This window comes from Oryctolagus cuniculus, chromosome 8, assembly GCF_051225735.1.
Source record: "Oryctolagus cuniculus isolate XC-2025 breed Fujian yellow rabbit chromosome 8, ASM5122573v1, whole genome shotgun sequence".
Taxonomy (NCBI): domain Eukaryota; kingdom Metazoa; phylum Chordata; class Mammalia; order Lagomorpha; family Leporidae; genus Oryctolagus; species Oryctolagus cuniculus.
This window is the reverse complement of record NC_142874.1, coordinates 85011864-85028528: the sequence shown is the minus strand read 5'-3', so window position 1 is coordinate 85028528 and position 16665 is coordinate 85011864. Positions and strand designations below refer to the sequence as shown.

The 16665-nt window shown below is 41.1% G+C and overlaps 1 protein-coding gene across 1 annotated transcript in view; it reads right to left on the bottom strand.

Annotated features, from left to right (window-relative positions):
* LOC103350727 (rho GTPase-activating protein 20) overlaps nt 1-16665 on the bottom strand; it is a 200924-nt gene that overhangs the window by 181185 nt on the left and 3074 nt on the right. The window lies entirely within an intron of this gene.

Sequence of the window (16665 nt, the reverse complement as noted above, 5' to 3'; positions counted from 1 at the left end):
ACATCTCAACAGATTCAGGGAATGCTTCCGTCAAAAGATTCAAAATCCCTTAATGATTAAAAAAATTATACTAACAAGGTACAGGAGAAATATACTTCAAAATATCAAAGCTATATGATAAACAATAGCCAATATCATACTGAATGGGAAAAAGCTGAAAATATTTCACCAGAGTTTAGGAACAAGATAAGAACTCCACATATACCATTCTTAGTCAATATAGTATCTCAAGTACTCACCAGAGTACTCAGGTAAAGTAAAGAAATAAAGGATGAAAATTGGGAAGGAGGAAATCAAAATACCTGTTTTTTCAGAAGAACTGATTTTAGGCAGAAAAACTTAAAACACCGCAGTAAAAATATGTTGGAAGTGATAAACCAATAAGTTACAGGATACCAAATCAATGTAAAAAAAAAAAAAGTTGCATTCTTACACACCAATAATGATCCTCTGTAAAGGTTAGTTTAAGATCTCTGTAAAAAGTAAGAATGGGAATAGGATACGGAAAAGGAAGGAGGGTGGGAGTACGGGTGGGATGGAGAGTTGAGTGGAAAGTATCACCATCTTCCTGAACCTCTACATATGAAGTATATGAAATTTGTGTATTTTAAATAAAAAGTAGGAAACAGGAAAAAAGAAACCTAAATTTATAATAGCTACAAAAACTAAATATTTAGTAATAAATACAACCAAATAAGTGAAAGATCACAATAAAATTATAAAGCAGTGCTGAAATAAATCGTCAGACACATGAAAATGTAAAGACATCCCCTGTTCATGAATTAGAAGAATTAACATTAAAATCTTCACATTCCCTAGGAAATCTACAGATTCAATGCAAGTCCTATCAAAATACCAATGACATTCTTTAAACCGTCAGAAAAAAAAACTTCTAACATTCATATGGAACCAGAGAAGGCCCAGAGAAGTCAAAGTGATCCTATACAAACCTGGGGGCATAACAATACCTGATTTCATAAAGTTATGGTAACTAAAATAGGATGAAACTGACATGAAAATAGATACAAAGGTCAATGAAAACAGAGAAAAAATATATAAATACAAACATACATAAATAACAGCTACCTGATTTTTGATGAAAATCCCGTAGTCTTTTCAATAAATGGTGCTTACAATACTAGATATGCATATATAGAAGAATGAAATTAAATGCCTATCTTTCACAACATATAAAAATCAACTCAGATGGATCAAAGACCTGAAAATACGAAACATAGGGAGACACCTCTTAAAAGAGGTAGAGGCAATGACTTTTTGTTTAAAACCCCAGAAGTTCAGGTAGCAAAAGTAAAACTAGATCAAACTCTGAAGCTTCTGTACAGCAAAGAAAACAGTAATAGAGTGAATAAACCACCAATGGAAAGGGATAAAACTACTTACTTATCCAACAAAGGATTAATAGCCAGAATACCAGGAACTCAACAAATTCAAAATCAAGCATCCAATACAGTTAAGAAATGGGCACAAGGGGTCTAAAAAGACAATTCTCAAAAGAAAAAAAAAGGAAATGACCAACAAATATATGAAAAAAAACTATTACGAGCCATCAGAGAAATGAAAATAGGGGCCCACACTGCAGCATACTAGGCTAAGTCTATGCACACAGGGCTGGCATTCCATGTGGGCACTGGTTCATGTCCTGGCTGCTCTTCTGATCCAGCTCTCTGCATATGGCCTGGGAAAGCAGTGGAAGATGGCCAAAGTGCTTGGGTCCCTGCAACCACGTGGGAAGAAGCTCCTGGCTCCTGGTTTTGGATGGGCTCAGCTCTCACCAATGTGGCCATCTGGGGACTGAACCAGTAAATGGAAGACCTTTGTGTGCCTACCTCTCTGTCTGTAACTCTGCCTCTCAAGTAAATAAAATCTCTTTAAAAAAAAAAAAAAAAAGAAATGCAAATCAAAACCCCAAAAATATATCACCTCATAACACTAGAATGCCTATCAAAAAGAAAACGTAAAAAATTCTAGCAAGGATATGGAGAAAGGAGAACTCTCATATACTGAGTGTGGGAATCCAAATGAGTACAACCACTGAGGAAAACACCATGGAGATTTCTTAAAAACTAAGAATAGCACACCATCTGACTCAATAATCTCAATACTCAGTATACATCCAAAAGACATGAAATCACTGGATCTAAGAGACACCTGCTCCACCATGATTACTGCACCACTGTTAACAACGGCCAAATTATGGAATCAACCAACGAATCCATCATCTGATAAAGAGATCAAGAATTTGTTGTGTATCTACCAAACGGAATACAATTCAGCCATTTAAAAATGAAATCCTGTCCTTTGCAACAAAATGTATGCAACTGGAGGATATCATGTTAAGTGAAAAAGGCCAGACACAGGAAGACAAATAACACGTGCACAGCTTCACATACGCAAGCTAAGAACCTGACTGCATAAAGATTAATAAAGGATGGTAGGCACTGCGGCGGATGAAGGGAGTTTTGATGAGGGGCACAATATCAGAGTCGGATCAAAGGAATAAGTTTCTATCGTTACACAGCACAGTGAGGAGACTAGTTCACAATAACCTAGTATATATTACATGAACACACAGAAGAAATTCCAGGCCTTCTGTCATAAAATAGTGACAAAGAACGGGAAATGCTGATTATCCCATTTTTCAACAGGACACAGTGCAGACATGCACCGAGACATCATCCTGTAGACCTTAGGTATGTGAAATTATTGCTAATGTCAAAATTTTCAGAAAACAGAACAATACCGTGCACCAGCAACACCACCACTGGGTACATGTCCCACAGAAAGTAACTAAGTATAAGTAGTTCTGTGTATCTATAGCCCCATGTCTGAAGCACCAGGGAGTAGTTCATGTATCTACAGTCCCATGTTTGAAGCACATTTTCAGCCATGAAGAAAAAAGCAAGGAGCATCTGGTGTGCCCATCAACAATAATCACTTGTCTCTTGAAATAGCAGACCAATAAAACCTACCTGCTAAGCGGAATGTGAGAGTAACCACTTCGCCAAATGTCACCGTGGGAGAAAAAGAAATGATTTAAGTTTTGTCTGCAAAGCAGACATTCCTGGGGGACTTTTCCAACTGAGTTGGATGGAATAGGAAAACCACAATCAGAAATCCAAATTGACAGGCATAAGATGTCCCCAAATCAGATATGCCCGGGAGCAGAAACTCATTCTCGTACCACAGTCTCCACTATGAGGGCAGGGATGCAGATAAAGTAGACTGCATTTTTGTCTCACTAAAAGGGAATAGTATCTTGGCAAACAAAATGAGCGGAGAGTTCATCAGACAAAGCAGTCAAGAGTTTGTTGTATATATGCAAAATGGAATACTATCCAGCCATTTGAAAAGAATGAAGTCCTGTCACTTGAAGCAAGATGTATGAAACCAGAAGTAAGTGAAAACAATCCAGACACAGAAAGACAAATACTGTACCCACTCCCTCACAAACACAAGCTAAAAAAACAATCGGGGGCCAGTGCTGTGGCATGGTAGGTTAAGGCTCTGCCTGTGGTGCCAGAATCCCATGTGGGCACCGGTTCATAACCCTGCTGCTCCTCTTCTGAACCAGCTCTCTAGTTATGGGTTGAGAAAGCAATGGAAGATGGCCCTAGTGCTTGGGCCCCTACATCCACTTTGGGAGACCCACAAAAAGCTCCTGGCTCCTGGCTTTGAATTTGCTCTGATGCAGCTGTTGCAGCCATTTGGGTAGTGAATGAGCAGAAGGAAAACATCTCTCTGTCTCTCCCTCTCTCTGCAGCTCTGCCTTTCAAATAAAAATAAATAAATCTTTAAAATATACCAATCTGAATATATAATAATTAATAAGGGATGTAAGAGGTTGGAGGGAAAATGCAAGGAGTTTGGATGATGGGTACCAAATCAGAGTAAGATCAAAGAAATGACTTCCTAATGTTACACAGAATAATGGAGAGGATAGCTCACAATAATGGAGTATGTGTTGTATGAACATACAGAAGAAATCCCAAGACTTAATCATAAGTACTAACAAACAAAGGGAAATACTGATCATCCCATTTTTAATCAGGACACATTGCAGACATGTACCAAAAAATCATACAGCAGCTTTTAAGTAGGTACAATTATTGTTAACTTCAAAATTAAAAAAATAACCTTCACATGAACTAGAAACTCCATCGCTGTGTATACACCAAATGGACAGGAACTAAGTATTTCAGATACTTTTGGTTCCATGTTTAATGCACCAGGGATAAAGTACTTAGACTCTGATGACATTTTCAGCCATGAAAAAAGAAGCAAGGAGAAGTCTGCTATAGGCTTACATAACAGGAAGCACCTGCCATTTGCTACAGCAGGTCAATAAAATCCACTTGCCAGGTAGCATGTGAATAATCACCACTCCAAATGCAACCATGCGACAAAGAGGAATGACAGTTTTGTCTGTACAGCAGGCATTCCTTGGGGACTTCCACAACTGACTTGGATACAATAGGAAAGCTACAAGCTGAAATCCAAGTCGACAGGCCTATGATGTCCCAAATAATATAAGCCAGGGAGACTCCACTATGAAAGCAAGGATGTAGATAATACATAGTGCGGTTTTGCTACATTAAAAGGCAGTAGAATTTTGGCAATCAAAATAGCTGAGAGTTGGTCAGTGAGGTTAGGCCCGTAGCACAGATATCAACAGTGTCCCACCAAAGGGGGTACTCCAATGCAAGGGTATGGATTGTCCAGTCTGAGGCCACACAAAGGCCACTAGCAATTGGTGATGTCCCAAGAATTGGTGGACATGTGAATTTCAAGATGGCCTTGAGTGAGGGTGGGCTGCTCAAGAACCAGTAGGATGATCACACATTCTGTCCACTTCCATCTAACTAGAGATTCCCAGTGGCTGGAGGCCAGGACCCAGCTCATGATGCTGAGTGAGGTAGTCCAAACTCTCTGTGAGTCAAAAAGTAGTGTCACTAAAAGCTCACAGCTAAGTTCAAGTCCTTTACCCGTGTGAGCCTCAGAACCACAAACTATCCACCAAGGTGCATCCTTGTGGGTGACCAGTGAGACAGGTGGGTCTTAAGAGTTCACTAGAGGTGAGGATGTTGGTGTTATCAGAAAGTGAAAATGTGCTGGGCTTCCTTGGTTGAAACCCAGTCACTGAGGATTTGCTGAGGAATTTTTCTGAATTCCTTTTTCAAAACGTAGACCAAAAATTTGAGGTTGCAAGCTCTCACCTCCTATGGGACTAAGGTCCACACCAACTGGGACAAGTCGTCAGATGCTGATGTTTGAGGCCCATTTTTCCTCCTCCTCTTGATTATCAGTTGAAACGATGTCCTCAACATACAGTCACAGGTGGATGCTAGATGACAACGGAAGGCCAGCCAGAGCCTGTTAACACAGACCCCGAGCCCTGGGGGACCAGAGAGGCAGCCCACTGGAAGTCTCATAAAGGTGCAGTGTTGGCCTTCAAGTTAAAAAGTAAATGGCCCCAAATCTCCACGGGACACAATAAAGTGCTTGCCACACCAATAATGGCAAAATTCTCAGGGGCAGTCTGGTAATGTCAAGTAAGGCAAATTCAAAGCGAGGCATGACCTTCTTGAAGTGGTGGTAATCTGCAGGATGCCTCCAATCCTATCCTCCAGCTTTGAGAAGGTGCTTGATGGGTGGGTTAATAGATGACTCAGCGTATTTCAGACAATACTTCTATTACGTCAGGGACAGCTATGCCAATGCCCCACTTGTCTTGCTTGAGTGGCTACTTTAGGGTGCTGACAATATAGGGAGGTGTGTGTTAAATGTCCAGGCTCTAGGCAAGCATGCCACATCAGTACAAAAGACTTGGGCTTGATCTAGGTGAAGAACAGAAGTGTTAGGCTGTCCATACCAGGGAACAGAAATGATAGCTGAGCAGTGGGCAGAAGCAACACAAGGACTCATGGGAAGAGGTTGGGTCCTGTCTTAATGGTGGCCATGGCAGTCGACCCAAAGGCATGTCCTCTCCATAGTCTGTCAATGAATATTGCTGGGCAGATGCACTCTACTGGGAAAGATTACAATGCCGTAGGAGTTAGTGCCCAATGATCCACAAGGCTCTATAATGTGACCCTATTACACGGTGGTTGTCATCCATAAAGTTGCCTGGTGATGACAGCTTACCCTTCGTATGCAGAAGAAGCCTACCATTGTTGAATCTCTGGTGATCTTCTGTCTAGAAGGGCCTCAGTGGTGTCCAGAGGGTCTGGAGAAACTCATAAGACTTGCCTGAAATGAGCCAGTAGGCAGCAGTGCAGCCTGCAAAGCCATTGACTTTGTTGTTGATGTTCAGAATAGGTCCCATCATGTGCACAATGGATCAGAGCAAGTCAGAGAGCACCACATTTGATTACATAGCACTGGATTGCAGGGAGATGTTGAAGGAAACTCTGGCTGTGAACACTCTATGTGTCCACCTTGGTATTTCCCAGGGTCCTTAGCGTTTGCGTAACAATTTGATTAACTTCTGAAGTGGCCGCCAACAGGGCCAGAAGTTTTGCTTGGTCCTGTGGTGGGACCGCTCTTACAAATAACGACGGGAATGCTGATGTTGTGGAACTGCAAGTAAGGCGTCAGCTAACAAAGTTTCCATTTCATATTGTAGTGCTGGGTCATGCCCCAGCTGCTATGCTTCCACTCCAGCTTCCTCCTAAGGTGCTTGGAAAGACAGTGGATCATGTCTGAAGATCTCAGGCCTCTGCAACCCATGTAGGAGAAGAAGATGGAGTTCCTGCTCCTGGCTTCACCCTGGCTAATCTGTAGCTGATGCAGCCATTTGGAGAGCGAGGTAGTGGATTGAATGGTATCCCTATATCTCTCCCTCCATAATGTTTTTTCTTTTTTTCCAAATAAAAAATCATTACAATATAACAATGGCCAAGGAACTGTGACAGAGTTGTTAAGATGCCATTTGGGTTATCAACGCCCCATATCAGAGTGCCTGGATTTCCGTACAATCTTCTTGCAGTCCAGTTTCCTGCTAATGTACACTCTGATGGGTACCAGGCATTGGGTCAGATACTTAGGTCTCTTCCACCCATGTGAGAGAAGTAGATGGAGCTCTTGGCTTCTGACTGGCCCAGCCCTTCCATAATGTTTGCAGGCTCTGGGGTTGAGGCCAACAGATGGAAACATTTTTCTCTATCTCATACTGCCATTCTAATAAATTAGAATATAAAGGCATCAATACATTGTATTTGGCATGGCAATTAAAGACATCATCTTTGGTGCCAGCATCCCATTACAGAGTAATTACAGAGGATCAATACCTGGTCGTGCATTCAAATCCAGGCTCCTGCTTATGCATACCCTGGGAAACAACAGAGGATGGCTCAGATATTTGGGCCCTTGCCACTCAAGTGGAGTGATCCAGCCAATGGGAAATTTGTTTTCTTGTCTTTCAATGAAACAATGAATAATGCTTAAGTAAGTGAATAAACAATTCCACTGGGTCCAAGGTAGCTTGTATGGGACTGTCCTATGGGCAGCTTTGCCATTCAGGGGTGGGGGCTACACATACTCGCTGAAGAATACCTAACAGCCTCAGTAGCTCTCTTTTTTTCTAATTGTACACCATACATGGAAATATAGATGCTCCTTCTGTAGTGTGGACACCCACTGCAGTAGAAAAAGGGACAGTTTATGGTCAACCTCTGTGCAAACATGACGCCATCTGTTTGTGCTTTCCAGACAAGTCGGACAGGATCTTGATGCAGTTCCGTGAGAGCTGCCAGCTGCCAACTCTGTTGCCCGGTGATTTACAGACTACTTCCTGTCAGGAGCACGGCAAGGTTGCCCTTCTCAATGTGTCCCTGTCGAGTCTTTGAGCAGGCTTTGTGTCTCCATCCACAGCAAGGTGTGTACCTCTATGTGAATTTCCTTGGTGTCTGAGATACGGCACTTCACCATCTGAGACAGTCGCAGAGGAGGCAACTACTTTCTTAATCATGTCCTGGGTGGTGCCTGGCAGCATGTGAGGGACAGCCGGCAATCATCTGGTGCATCCAGACTCACCATCTCACAGCACACAAGACTCTGCATCACCCAGGTGCAGGCACAAATGTCTGAAATGATCCCATGAGACCATGTTACTTATATGCTGCGGACAGCAACACTCAGCACACAACCTTGTAAGAAGCCTCACTGTCTCACTGGGAGTTGGGGGGGGGGGGGCACACAGAAAGCAGTGATAAACCAATGGGTGAACCCATGCACTTCATCAGCAATGTTCACAAGTCTGCAAGGTACTACTCTAATTCCCCCATGGCAAACGACAGAGAAATTTTCCACAGGTAAACTTTTACGCCTCTATGACATGCTCTTATATTCATAACATGAAATATTCCTCAACACAACTATTAACAATAACTGAATTCAACAACATTGTAGAATACATGATGTTGTGCATGGAAAAATCTAAACACTCCACCAAAAAATGCTTCAAGATGAAAAACCAATTCAGTAAAGTCACAGGTTACATAATCAACATACAAAACACAGTAGCTTCTTTATATTCTAATAACCAACTTGCCAAAAATGAAATTTAAAAATTAATCCCATACACAATAGGGACAAAAATAAAACATTTAGGAATAAATGTACCCAAATAAGTGAAAGATATCTACAATGAAAATTCTAAAACGCTGAAGAAATAAATCATCAAGGACTTCCAAAATGGAAAAATAGAACTTGCTCATGGATTGCAAGAATTAGTATAATTAAAATACCTATAAAGCAACCTACAAGTTAAATGAAATTCCTATCAAACACCAATGACATTTTTTACGGAATGAGAAAATAATCCTAAATTCCATAAGAAATCACAAAATATCAATAATAGCCAAAATGATCCTGGGCAAAATAAAAAAATCAACTTGAACGTGTCAGAATACCAGACTTCAAACCTTACTACAAAGCTATAGCAATCAAAGCAGCATGATCATGGAAAATTAATTAATTAATTAATTAATCCACAAAGGGAGAGCCAACTGATTTTTCATGAAAGTGCCCAGACTATACATTGGAAAAAGTATAATCTATTCAGTAAATGGTGCTGGCAAAACTGGATGCATATATGTAGAAATGAATATTACAGAACTATAAAAATTGAAACCCTGTTATTTCTATCAAAATCGTTGCAACTGAAGGACTTCACGCTCAGTGAAATTATCCTGACACAGAAAGACAAATATTAGATGTTCTCCTTTATATATGGGAGCTAAAATTTTCTTTTAAAAAATCAGAAAACAAAAAAAAATACAAAAAAGAAAATAATGCCTGTGTGTATCAGTATTGCTGCAAATACAGTTTTGTCACACTTTCTTTTATATCTTTGTCAAACAAATTCTTAAGAATAATATGCTGGCCGGCGCCGTGGCTCAAAAGACTAATCCTCTGCCTGAGGCGCCAGTACACCGGGTTCTAATCTCGATCGGGGTGCCGGATTCTGTCCCGGTTGCCCCTCTTCCAGGCCAGCTCTCTGCTATGGCCAGGGAGTGCAGTGGAGGATGGCCCAAGTGCTTGGGCCCTGCACCCGCATGGGAGACCAGGAGAAGCACCTGGCTCCTGCCTTCGGATCAGCGTGATGCGCCAGCCACAGCACGCCAGCCGTGGCAGCCATGGGAGGGTGAACCAACGGCAAAAAGGAAGACCTTTCTCTCTGTCTCTCTCTCTCACTATCCACTCTGCCTGTCCAAAAAAAAAAAAAAGGAGAGAGAAAAAAAAGAATGATATGCTACTATAATTTTAATAATTCATGATCATTTTAAAATTTACTGTGTATGAGTGTAGCAGGCACTTTTATACAAACCTCTGATTTAATAAATATAAATCTCATAAGTACACCTTTTGGATTATAGCCGTTCTTCCCCCCATACTCTCCCTCCCACCCACAAACCATCCCAACTCCTACTCCCTCTTCCATCCCATTCTTCATTGAGATTCATTTTTAATTATCTTTACATACAGAAGATCAACTCTATACAAAGTAAAGATTTCAACAGACTGCACCCACACAGACACACAAAGTTGAAAGAACTGTTTGAAGACTAGTTTACCGTTAATTCTCATAGTACAACACATTAAGGACAGAGGTCCTACATGGGGAGCAAGTGCACAGCGACACCTGTTGTTGATGTAACAACTGACACTTATATTTGACGTCAGTGAGCACCCTAGGCTCTTGGTCATGAGCTGCCAAGGCTATGGAAGCCTCTTGAGTCCACAAACTCCAACATTATTTAGACAAGGCCATAATCAAAGTGGAAGTTCGCTCCTCCCTTCAGAGATAGGTACTAACCTCTTTGATAGCCCTTTCCCCTGGGATCTCACTCCCAGAGATCTTTCACTTTTTGCCACAGTGTCCTGGCTTTCCATGCCTGAAATGCTCTCATGGGCTTTTTAGCCAGATCCGAATGCCTTAGGGCTGATTCTGAGCTAGAGTGCTGTTTAGGGTATTTGTCATTCTATGAGTCTGCTGCGTGGCCTGCTTCCTATGTTGGATCATTCTCTCCTTTTTAATTCTATTACTATTAGCAGACACTTGGTCTTATTTATGTGATCCCTTTGACACTTAATGCCATCTTACTAGTTAAAGTGATCAGTTTAAGTACACAACTGATCCTAAAGATAGGACTTTTTTTGTTTGATAATTTTTATGGCCCTTGCCTATATTCTTCCTTACTAGCTGAACTCTTTATTGAGTGGAATATAAAGTTCTTAGGAGGCAAGTTAAAAAAATACACTATTCCAAAAATAATAAAAGATTTAAAGAGAATGAAAAACCCTCACTTTCTAAATTTTTGGTTTGTTAAGAATAGTATACAAACTGAAATGTCTCTGTAGTGATTCTCAAAATCCAATAAAATCTCAATTATGAAAAAAAGCTTATCTCGTATTCATTGTATTGCTCTGATGCTATTCAATTTCACATACACGTGAAAACATACTACCCTTTTTCTTAATTAAAGCAAACAATCTAAAATAAATATTCATCACCAACTTAAAATGCAGCATAATAGCCTTTTGACTGAGCACAGCAAGAAAGAACCATTCAGTCATTTACAGGCTATGTTTTTGTATTAATTAACCATTTTCAAATACCATAATATTAGTTGTGACATTAATCGTTTAAAACCCCTTAACCTTATACACTAAGTAACATATTGATATTTTTACTTACATTTTATCCACAAGAGTTGTACATATGTATGGGCTAGTGTGACATTTCAATACTTATATAAAATTTGTACTGATCAAATCTACATTTCTTTTTGGACATTATTTTACTTAGAGCCTTGAGCTCATTTACTTGGTTTGCTAATAAAAGATCTAACAGAGATTACTGTGAGCTACACACAGCCCATTGTGTGACTCTAGAAAATGACTCTAGAAAATGATCTACTGCCACTGGGATACAGCATCATCCGTAAACCATTTTTTCCACCTCGTTTTAATACTGCAATTGGTTTCAAAAGCAAAACACAGAGAAACAATAAAGGGGAGAGGGGAAGAGACAAAGAGAGAAAGATACCCACCCATCTAGCAGCTCATTACCCAAATGCCCACAGTACTCAAGGGCTGATCTGACCCAGGCTGAGCTGGGAGATGGTCTCCAATGTGGTAGCAAGAATCCCACTACTTAAACCATCACTGCTGCCACTGGTATCCTGAGCATTGTCTTTCCCACTATGCCAAACCTCCATCCTTCAAAAAACTTTCTGACATAGCCTCATATAACCCTAGCTTCCAGAGAAGGAGGCCACAGTCCCCTATCTTGACCATGAATCCAAAAGAAAATCACCATCTCAATGAACTGTCTGCGCCCCCACATCACTTCAGCATCATTCACAATTCCACGGTATGGAAATAATTCAAATGTTTGTTGATGGACCCATAAGGAAAAATAGGATACACACACAGTGGCATCCTCGCCAAACCTTAAAAAGAAAGGAAATACTACTACTTGTCACAGATGGATCCAAAAGTATGGAACTATAGGACATGACCATGAGGGAAACAAGACACAGAAATAAGCAACACTACATGATCACACTTACATGTGGAATATACAAAGTCCAACTAACACAGTCAGGGAGTAGGATGGTGTCTGTGATGAACTGGGAGCATGAAACTGAAGAGAGGGTAGTCAAACCATACAAATGTATGGTTATGGGGCTGGAGCTGGGGTGTAAAAAAAGCTTGAGCCTCCACCGGGACTGCCAGCATCCCGTATAAGCACCAGACCGGGTCCCAACTTCCCCACTTCCCATTCACCTCCCCGCTAATGTGCCTGGGAGAGCACTAGAAGATGATCCAAGGACGTGGGCCCCTGTGCCAAAGTGGGAGACCTGGGGCCCAGCCCTGCCACTGAGGACATCTGAGAAGGGAAATAATGCATGAGATGAGATATCCCTCATCCTCCCTCTCACCCTGTCTCTGCCTTACTCTCTTTGTCCCTCTCTCCCCTTTTCTCTGTTTCCTGCCTTTCAAATGAAATTTGAAAGGGGTCAGCACCATGTCTCACTAGGTTAATCCTCCACCTGCGATGCCCGGCATCCCGTATGGGCACCGGTTCTGTCCTGGTTGCTCCTCTTCCAGTCCAGCTCTCTGCTCTGGCCCGGGAAGGCAGTGGAGGATGCCCCAGGTGCTTGGGCCCCTGCACCGGCATGGGAGACCAGGAGGAAGCACCTGGCTCCTGGCTTCGGAACAGCCCAGCTCTGGCCCTGGCGGCCATTTGAGGAGTGAACCAATGGAAGGAAGACCTTTCTCTCTCTCTCTCTCTGTCTATAACTCTACCTGTCAAACAAACAAACAAAAATCAAATTTGCAGTTATTACGAGATACGGTTTTGTAAATCTAATATATAAACCCGGGGAAACAGTTCATACTCTATTCTGTACTTGTAACTGCCTAGGTCAGTATTCTTAAAAAACACTATAAAAAGGATAGGAGTCTCAATGAGAGGGCAGGTACGGTAGAAGAATTACTACTAGCAATAAATACAGCTGCTAAAGCTGTAATTATTGAATGCATAAAGTATGCATACCTTAAATAAAAGTTGTCTGAGAAAATACATAAATAAATAAAATTTTAAAAATTTACAAAACAGGCCAGCGCCACAGCTCACTAGGCTAATCCTCTGCCTTGCGGCGCCGGCACACCAGGTTCTAGTCCCGGTCGGGGCGCCAGATTCTGTCCCGGTTGCCCCTCTTCCAGGCCAGCTTTCTGCTGTGGCCTGGGAGTGCAGTGGAGGATGGCCCAAGTGCTTGGGCCCTGCACCCCATGGGAGACCAGGAGAAGTACCTGGCTCCTGCCTTTGGATCAGCACGGTGCGCCAGCCGCAGCGCACCGGCTGCGGCGGCCATTGGAGGGTGAACCAACGGCAAAAGGAAGACCTTTCTCTCTGTCTCTCTCTCTCACTGTCCACTCTGCCTGTGCAAAAAAAAAAAAAAATAATAATAATAATAAATATTAAAAAAAATTTACAAAACACAGTAAAAGTGATAAATTTGTTAAGTGGCTTCACTGTACTAATCCTTTCATAGTGTACTGTAAGTACCAGGAGAGTCGAACGATTTGTGTGAAAATGCAATATAGAGATCAGACTCACATCGAAACACAATTACATGCCTTGAATAGATAGAATTTTTGTTTCTCAGTTACACTGTGAAAAGGCTGGAAAAATAAAGCATTCAAAAATAGGTTCCTATACTTAAAATGCATCATAAAAGTTAAGGAACTTAGGTTAATATTGTGGGGTTCTGGTAGGCTTCATGGGACAGAAATGATTGTTAAAATATTCATGATTGGGGCTGGCACTGTGGCATAGTGGATGAGGCCACCAAATGCAATGCTGGCATCCTACGTGGGCACCAGTTCAAGTCCAGGCTGTTCCACTTCTGATCCAGCTCTCTGCTATGGCCTGGGAAAGCAGTAAAAGATGGCCCAAGTCCTTGGGCCCCTGAACCCACGTGGGAGACCCAGAAGAGGTTCCTGGCTCCTGGCTTCACACTGGCACAGTTCCGGCCCTTGCGGCCAACTGGGGAGTGAATCAGCAGGTGGAAGACCTCTCTCTCTCCACCTCTCCTTCTATCTCTGTGGAAGTCTGACTTTCAAATACATAAATCTTTAAAATGAACATTCATAAACTTGACTAAACTAAATTTCAGGAGATTTATATCTTGAAAATAAAGATTCGGGAATTCCATCAAGAGAATATTTAAGACAATATCCAAGTAACATAATGCATTGTCACCCCACCTCCCTCAAACTGAAAACTCAGAAATACAAAATGAAAGGAAATGTATCTGAAGGAAACCAGAAAAGTGAAAAGTAAAACAAGAATCCTAAATTACTATGTGCTATTATTCCCCCACCAATGTGTGCACATTCCTCTGTGCATCTAACATAGCTACTCTTATAGGCAGGTTGTGAATTAGCCCAATTAAACTATGGAATGGAAAATGCAGGGCCTGCTTCATCAGTAGGTGACCAGTGACACTGCAAGAAAATGTTAACATAATTTAAATGTGTTTAAAGTAGCACTCTGAAAACTACAGATATACCAATTCATTGAAGGATGTCCTGGACTCCATGCCTGTTCTCTCACTACAGAACTTTAACTCCCAAATATTTGCAACATTGAACTGCAAGTCACAGTTTTAGTTTTCCCATTCATAATTACTGAGGTGTACATAACTCACAAACAAAACTGTATAAAGGTGAAAACAAAGGCATTATGTGTAGCAAACATTCCATCTAGTTTTCCCCCCATAGATACAATTTTAGTCAAACACAGGGAAAGCATCTTAAGATGTTTGGCATAAACCACTTTAATTTTGGAATTTCCCCAGAAAGTTTCTATATTTTAACTTCCTGTTAGTAGTACACTAGTAGTTGCTAGCCTAGGGAGATGCTAGGCTTATGGGAGATGATAAAGTTTTATGGTGGTCACAGGAGCAGAGGTGTGGAAAAGGTGACAGCATTGAGACACAAAAGCGAAAAGCCAAAGAATCACATATTCATGTGGCTTCCAGAAGGGTGTAAGGGACCAGCCAGCCTTTGAGATGCCTGGTGAATGTTATCAGAGAACATGTGTAGATTGGGAACATGAGAAAACAAGAGAACAGATTTTTCCTGGTTTGTTGTGTGTGAGGGAAAAGAATTATGGAATCAAGCAATCAAGTTTGAAAATAGCCAAAATGAGAAAACCGCGGGCAACATAAACAGGCCTAGCTAGTGACAGGAGAAAAAGCCAAGACCCTGCTGAAACACGGTACAGAGATGAGGCTGTCTAGGATGAAAAGACCAGTGAGAACAAACACTTAGACTGAACATGGGGTCATTTCAACTTCTGGATTTGAATAATCAGGACTAAGAGGAACACCAAGAGTGGATAATGAGGAAACTGGAGCATCCATGATGACTTGCCCCAGGGGGTTGTTACCGGTTAGTCACTGCTCAGCATCTCCTAAGATGAAAATCAAGGAATGATCCTTGGATGTCAACACTAGTGAATCTAACCAGCAGGAAGGAAGACTTGATTCTCCATATACTTTAAGAACCAAACCACAAAACACAATACCTAGGGATTCTGAAATTCTGTGTTGTTTAAAACACAACGGACTAACAGGGATTTCATTTCATCAACCAAAGTTTCACAACCAATGATATGGCAACCATTGTGGATACTGTGCAGAAACAATACCCCTCTCCTCTCCGACCTAAAAATGGTCTAAAATTATCATAATCCAAATGATTTCAATATTTCAAAATCTAATTTAGAAGTACAAAGAATCTGTACTGAGTTACTCAGAACCTTATTGTTTCATACCTGCAACAAATATACTTAGGGAATAATGCTTCCTTCTCAAACTTTCGGTGCCATCCTCTGATCTAGTTGCCTCTGATGATAAACAGAGTCCCCATATTCCTGGCTAATGTAATAATATGACTGGGATATGTGAAGTTTACATCATATATCTCCCCATATAGCCACATTCGTTAAGACAACATAACAATATATTCCTAAGGAACTTTTTCATAAAATTAGGGCAACACTGGATATCACAGAGGCAGAATTAGAACTCAGTGGGGCAATGACACCAATATACAACCATTTTGGGGTGTTTCCCAGTCAATGCTATCACTGCTGTGTTGGAGAACCTTCCATGTAAACTGAGATAAACTATCTTAGCAAATTATGGAAAACAGGAGTCAAAGCCTGTGAGCAGAAACTTCCTTTCTGGATGACTAGATCCATTTTCTCAGCTCCTATCCACCAAGTAGAACTATAAACCCAGAAAATAACACAAGAAACCTGGAAATTAACACAGTCACTGGGCATCGTAATTGCCCACCCGACAGATGACAACAGATGACGACTCACCTGCCGATTCACCCATCCTGGCATGACAATTCATCCAGGTAGGCTCATTCCTTCTGGAACCATATGTGATACCTCTGAGCACATACACATTTTACGATATACAATTTAAAACCTATTTAGAACATGTGATATGAAATTTATAATATATAATACAAATTGAATATACAACATTCAATTTATAACATACAATATAATACACAATTTATTCTTCCTTTCCCCTGGCTCCTGAAGGCCTGAGT